The 7487-nt window shown below is 44.3% G+C and overlaps 1 long non-coding RNA gene across 1 annotated transcript; it reads left to right on the plus strand.

The window, feature by feature from the left end:
• The first annotated feature begins 1451 nt into the window (after positions 1-1451).
• Positions 1452-4424, plus strand: LOC148149337 (uncharacterized). The gene is made up of 2 exons (XR_015757824.1): positions 1452-1972; positions 4139-4424. It is a non-coding gene; the product is annotated as an uncharacterized LOC148149337 (long non-coding RNA).
• The last annotated feature ends 3063 nt before the right edge of the window (positions 4425-7487 follow it).

A 7487-nucleotide genomic window follows, 5' to 3' on the forward strand; every position in this document is an offset into this window, starting at 1 on the left:
AATTTGGATGTTGCCATTGGATTACATAACATTGGATTGTTATGTAATCCAATGGCAACAACCCTTTGGAACTGAGATGAGGAGGAATTTCTTCAGCCAGAGGGTGGTGAACCTGTGGAACTCATTGCCATTGAGGGCTTTGGAGATCAAGTCATTGAGTGTATTTAAGACAGAGACAGATATGTTCTCGATTAGTGAGGGGATCAAGGGTTCTGGGGAACATGGAGAGAATAGGGCTGAGAAACATGTAAGACTTTTTGATGTAGGTTTGCTCGCTGAGCTGCAAGGTTCATTTCCAGACGTTTCGTTACCCTACTAGGTAACATTTTCAGTGGGTCTCATGTGAAGCAATGCTGAAAATTCCTGCTTTCTATTCATATGTTTGGGTTTCTTTTGGTTGGGTGATGTCATTTCCTGTGGTGATGTTATTTCCTGTGGTGAAGTCACTTCCTGTTCCTTTTCTCAGGGGGTGGTAGATGGGGTCATTTACAAAATACCGTGCAAGGACTGTAACAAACACTACCTTGGACAAACAAGCAGAAAACGAGCCACCAGGATACAGTAACACCAACTAGCCACAAAAACACATGACCCTCTCTCACTAGTATCCTCACATACGGATGAGGAAGGACACCACTTCGACTGGGACAACACATCCATCCTAGGACAAGCCAAAACAAAGACATGATCGAGAATTCCAAGTAGCATGGCATTCCAACCCGGAACTCTATCAACAAACACATTGAGTTAGACCCCATCTACCACCACCTGAGAAAAGGAACAGGAAGTGACTTCACCACAGGAAATAACATCACCACAGGAAATGACATCACCAACCCAAAGGAGCCCAAACATATAAAGAGAAAGCAGGAATTTTCACCAATGCTTCACATGAGACCCACTGAAGATGTTACCTAGTAAGGTAATGAAACGTCTGGAAATGAACCTTGCAGCTCAGCGAGCAAACCTACATCCAAAACCTCAACCTGAGCTACAAATCTTCGCAAAACTCACATGTAAGACTATAAAGTTAAAAATGAAACTACAGCAGATTATAGTCCAACAGTTTTAATTGGAAGCACTAGCTTTCGGAGCACTGCTCCTTCATCAGCTTAAACTGCAAAGTGAGACTCTAAGAAATAGGAGTAGAATTAGGCCATTCAGCCCATTGAATCTGCTCCCTGATTCGATCATGGCTGATATGTCTGGCCAACTATACCTCCTTCCATCACTGCTGGCCATGTGCTTACAAAGATGTCCATTTGTTATGTAATCCAATGGCAACATCCAAATTCAATTCATTGATTCCAGAAAAATGCTGGCAATCCTTCCAGATGGTGGATCACTTTTTATCATCATCATCCAATTAACTTTCAAGACATGAATAAGCAACCCAACCGAATGAATCTTTAAATCAGGAGGAGGTCATTCAGCCCCTCAAGTCAGTTCCATCGTTCAATATGGTATTGTTCCATGCCCTAACTGCATCTATCTACCTTTGCTCCATATCCCATAATCCCTCAACCAGAATCCATACACCGGCTGCTCTCTCATGGACTCTAGCCACACATATCATCCCCTTCCCCAGCCAACATATACTGTACCCTTGTATGAAAGCTGAATGGACAGGTGCAGTAAGGTCCCACACTGGGAAATCTTCATCGGAACTGAAACCCCATGCTCCAACAGTACCTCCTCTTCTTCATTTAGTTCCTCTCTCTCTGTAAACCTCCACTGGAGGAAGATCAGTTCTTCAAAGGAAGATCTCTCAGGGTGAACTTCGCTGGACGAAGAAGCTGCCTTGAATGTGAACTGTGTGGGAATGCCAGGTCTGAATGAGTTAACATACCTAAAGACATCAGTGTGTCCCCTAACAAGTCCTTGGCCAAGCATGCTGTATGAAGAAATCGGAGTTGCAGTAGTCCAGCCTGAGGGAGGCCACATCACGGTTATTAAAATTGTGAACGAGCAGGTGGGAGCTAATTTCCAGATAGTGATAATTAACTAAGCTTCACAATGAAGAATATAAATTAAGAATTTCTTTTCGCAAAGGAACTTGTTAAGACACTGAAATATCTGCATAGAGATGGGGTCTGGTCACCAAGTCCCCATCAATTATACCCCGACCTTTACATCTCTGTCATTTATACCGTGACCTCTACGTCTCTGTCATTTATACCGTGACCTTTATGTCTCCGTCATTATACCGTGACCTTTACATCTCTGATATTTATACTGTGACCTCTATGTCTCTATCATTTATACCCCGACCTTTACGTCTCTGTCATTGATACCATGACCTTTACATCTCTGACATTTATACCGTGACCCTTACGTCTCTGTCATTGATACCATGACCTTTACATCTCTGACATTTATACCGTGACCCTTACGTCTCTGTCATTTCTACCGTGACCTTCACATTTCTATCGTTACTACCATTAACTTTACGTCTCTGTCTTTTATGCCCTGACCTTAACATCTCTGTTCATTCCCGTGACCTTTATGTCTCTGTCATTTATACCATGACCCTTACGTCTCTGTCATTTGTACCGTGACCTTTACCTCTCGGTCATTCATACCGTGACCTCTATACTCTGTGTTTCCATCATTTATATCCCGACCTTTCCATCTCTGTTATTTAAACTGTCACTTTTATGTCTCTGAAATTTTAACCGTGACCTTTAGGTCTCTGTCATTTATACCATGGCCTTTAAGCTCTGTCAGTTATACTGTGACTTTTAGGTTTGCTCGCTGAATTGGAAGGTTCACTTCCAGATGTTTCGTCACCATACTAGTTAACATCTTCAGTGGGCCTCCAGGCGAAGCACTGTTCATGATTCCTGCTTTCTATTTATATGTTTGGGTTTCTTTGGATTGGTGATATAATTTCCTGTGGTGATGTCATTTCCTGTGGTGATGTCACTTCCTGTTCTTTTTCTTAGGGGGTGGTAGATGGGGTCTAACTCAATGTGTTTGTCGCTAGAATTCTGGTTGGAATGCCTTGCTTCTAGGAATTCTCATGTGTGTCTCTGTTTGGCTTCTCCTGGGATGGATGTGTTGTCCCAGTCGAAGTGGTGTCCTTCCTCATCTGTATGTAAGGATACTAGTGAGAGTGGGTCACGTCGTTTTGTGGCTAATTGATGTTCGTGTATCCTGGTGGCTAGTTTTCTCCCTGTTGTCCAATGTAGTGTTTGTTACAGTTCTTGCACGGTATTTTGTAAATGACATTAGTTTTGCTTCTTGTGTGTATAGGGTCTTTCAAGTTCCTTAGCTGCTGTTTCAGTGTGTTGGTGGGTTTGTGCCAAGGGTCAAGTGTGTGATAAGGCACAGGTCCACTTGCTTGATGATACTGTCCTTGCCGTTGAAGTTAGTGGTGTTCGGTGTGCCTTACCACACACTTCATCTTTAACAACCTACAGCAGCTAATGAATTTGAAAGACCCAGGTCATTTATACCGTGACCTTTACGTCTCTGCTGTTTATACCATGACCTTTACGTCTCTGTCAGTTATCCCGTGACCTATACGTCTCTGACATTTATACCGTGACCTTTATGTCTCTGTCATTCATACCGTGACCTTTACGTCTCTGTCAGTTATCCCGTGACCTATACGTCTCTGACATTTATACCGTGACCTTTACATCTCTGTTATTCATACCGTGACCTTTACGTCTCTGTCAGTTATCCCATGACCTATATGTCTCTGACATTTATACCGTGACCTTTACGTCTCTGACATTTATACCGTGACCTTTACGTCTCTGTCATTCATACCATGACCTTTACGTCTCTGACATTCATACCGTGACCTTTACGTCTCTGTCAGTTATCCCGTGACCTATACGTCTCTGACATTTATACCGTGACCTTTACGTTTCTGTCATTCATACCGTGACCTATACGTCTCTGACATTTATCCCGTGACCTATACGTCTCTGACATTCATACCGTGACCTATACGTCTCTGACATTTATCCCGTGACCTATACGTCTCTGTCATTCATACCGCGACCTTTGCATCTCTGACATTCATACCGCGACTTTTACCACTCCGTCATTTTAACCCCGACCTTTACATCTTAGTCATTTATACCATGACCTTTATGTCTTTGACCTTTTTGATTCCCTTTGGCAGTGGGAGGAGTAGCAGGCGGCTTGAATATGAGGAGTTGGAGAACTGAATGAGTGAGAGGAAAGTGAGATGGGCACCAAAACGATTTGAAGCAGCTGCACAGAGACCAGTATCCCATTCCTAAATGATGTTGTATTTACCTGATTTGGAGGAGCCCGTGTTGGACTGTGGTGGGCAAAGTCAACCTTTGTTGTAGATTTTGTGTTTTATGATGTTATACTCCACAGCCACCTGCTGAAGGAGCAGCGCTCCGAAAGCTAGTGCTTCCAAATAAACCTGCTGGACTATACCCTGGTGATGTGCGATTTTTAACATTGTACACCTCATTCCAACACCAGCTCCTCCACATGTACAGGCGCACACATACACTAACACACACACCACAAACACACACACACACAGACACACACATACACACTAACACTAACACACCACACACACACCACACACATACACACTAACACACACAGACACACACATACACACTAACACTAACACTAACACACCACACACACAGACACACACGCACACACATTAACCCACATACACCACATACACACAAACACAGACACACACATACACAGAGAGAGAAACGCAAACAAACAACAAACCACCGACAGAGACAGGAGTACACACAGCGACAGAGCACACAGGCAATGTCAGAGCCCACACACTGGAACAAAAGTGCATGCCTGAAGGCAGAGTTCACACACACTGGCAGCATTCACTCCCGGTGGGGTTGGTGGGGGTAGGGGTGGGGGTTGGGGTTGGTGGAGCAAAGTCCGCTTTCGAAGGTAAAGCCACACACGAAATCAAGTGCACACACATGGATAAAGTCTACTCACAGAGCCAGACGGCAATCATGGAGGCACAGTCTACATATTGAGGATCAGTCTTACCCATGAAGGCTCAGTCCATGATCCAACAGCAGCACAGCCAGGTCACTTCACCAAGTCATCCTTCCGCTCACCAGAATGCCATAGTGCACACTGACTGTAGCCAGCCAGCTCAGAAATTAGTCCTTAACTGAGGAGATTCTCATCTCCTAGTAATTTTGTTCGTCTATTTTTTTGCTTCTATTCCTCCATTCCCATGGTTGTGTGTATGTAGGTGCAAGTGCAAATGACTTTATTAACATTCCACCACCAGGAAAGACATCCATGTGCCCAATGACAAGCAAAGCCCAGAGCAAGCAATGCCTATGTGGAAAAGGCGAAGGAGAGGGTAGGGACTAAATCAAAATAGAATCGTAGAGGGAAATAAAACACTCCACCCCCCTGGTGCTCAGCTAGATATTTCTTTTTCCTAACCCCTCCCCACACTACTGTCAAACTGTGGTAGTGCTTATTCTCCCCCAGCACCCATGTCGTGAGTGCGCAGGTGTAGGGCACAGTGAAGAACAACGCGTGTAGAAATCTTTATTCATATTTCACCACCAGGAAGAAAGGAAACACCCAAGTGGCCAGTGACAAGCAGAGCCCTTCACAAAAAAGGGCAATGCTGCATGATCAAAAAAGTGGAGGGAAGGTGTGACGTCCTGTTCCTTTAAGGTTAGGGTGTCCTTGGTGTTTTTCAGAGAGGTTGTAAATGACACAAAGGTTCTGACCAGTTTGAGTTTGGATGGGTTTTACGGCCAATTTGCTTACAGCAAACAGATACTGCCTCAGGCAGAAGGCTTTCAAGTTTTGAAAGAAACTTGCATAGTGAAAGGGGAGTGGCCTTTCATTTTGGTTTTAGGTTTAATGTAGCAGTGGCTGCTGGACACAAGCTCAGGCTGAACCCCGTCTCTCTCTGTCTGACTTCAAGCCTGTCAGACCTTGTTTGATTTTTTCTTTTGTGCCAAGGGGGAGTTTCTGGGGATTGTTGCAGGAATTTTGAAACAGTACAATTAAGTTGGGATAGTCTGTTAGGTTTTTGGATAGGATACGTTATTCAGTATTCTGTTTTCTGCTCTTTGTGTTTCATTCAGGAATCTTGTAAATGAATGTCATTTTGTTTAAAACTAAATAATTTGACCAGCTGATTCTCTCCTGGAATATCCACTGGACACTTGCTTAAATCAAGCAGCAAAGGTAGGATCTGGGCTACCCTCTGGAAATGTTTGGAGGGGTCGGGCCTAGTCCATAACAGATTGGAGGCTCTTTGTGGGATTTGTTCTATAGTTCCAAATGTGGGGTTAGAGTTGCTGGACTGGAAGGCAGCGAATGGTAGGTGTTAGTGTCTTTTGTTCCGGGTTCGCTTAAACAATGCTGGGGACAGTAATGGCTCTTGCAGTCACCAAGAGTTTTCTGGGGGTGGAAGAAGCGACTTTGAGGGTTTTACAGAAGGTGGTTAATGCCAAACTGCGAGAATTAGTGGCGGCACGGTGGCACAGTGGTTAGCACTGCTGCCTCACAGCGCCAGAGACCCGGGTTCAATTCCCGCCTCAGGCGACTGACTGTGTGGAGTTTGCACGTTCTCCCTGTGTCTGCGTGGGTTTCCTCCGGGTGCTCCGGTTTCCTCCCACAGTCCAAAGATGTGCAGGTCAGGTGAATTGGCCATACTAAATTGCCCGTAGTGTTAGGTAAGGGGTAAATGTAGGGGTATGGGTGGGTTTCGCTTCGGCGGGTCGGTGTGGACTTGTTGGGCTGAAGGGCCTGTTTCCACACTGTAATCTAATCTAATCTAATGTAATTAGCAGACAAACTGGAGTTGGAACTGCCTCCTTCTGTGAGGAAAGGAGAGATTATTACAGCAGCAGCTCAGCAGAATCTTTAGAGATGGCTAAAATTCAATTGAAAATGAAGCAGCGTGAGTGAGAGGCAAAAGATAAGGAGAGGGCAAAAGTAATGAAACTGTTTGAATTACGATTAAAAGCAGAGGAAAGAGAAAAAGAACGAATGCCTTTAGCAGGAAAGAGAGCGCATTTGAACTTCGGAAATTGGCAGTTAGTCAGGAAAGTCAGCTTAAAAGGATGGAGATGAAAGTAAGCTTATTGAGGAAGAGAGTGAGGATGAGCAAACCCATGGGAGCCAAAGCCCTGGTGGGGATCTATTTGAATATATTCATGCATTGCCTAAATGTGATGCCAAGGATGTGGAAGCCTTTATCGTCTCATTTGAACAAGTGGCTACACAAATGCCGTGACCATGTGGGTTTTGTTGATCCAAACGAAACTTGTAGGTAGGGCTAGAGTGGTATTTGCATCCCTATCAGAGGAGGTATCTGGATAGTATGGCGAAATGATGAAAACCATTTTAACTGCCTTTGAGCTTGTACCAGAAGCCTACAGACAATGTTTCAGGAATCCAAGAAAGGAACCTGGTCAAACCTACACTGAGTTTGAAAGGATCAAACAAAGTAATTTAGACAG

Source organism: Chiloscyllium plagiosum, unplaced genomic scaffold (genome assembly GCF_037043375.1).
Source record: "Chiloscyllium plagiosum isolate Xiang-an unplaced genomic scaffold, Cpla_swu_hap1 HiC_scaffold_8, whole genome shotgun sequence".
NCBI classification, from domain to species: Eukaryota; Metazoa; Chordata; class Chondrichthyes; order Orectolobiformes; family Hemiscylliidae; genus Chiloscyllium; species Chiloscyllium plagiosum.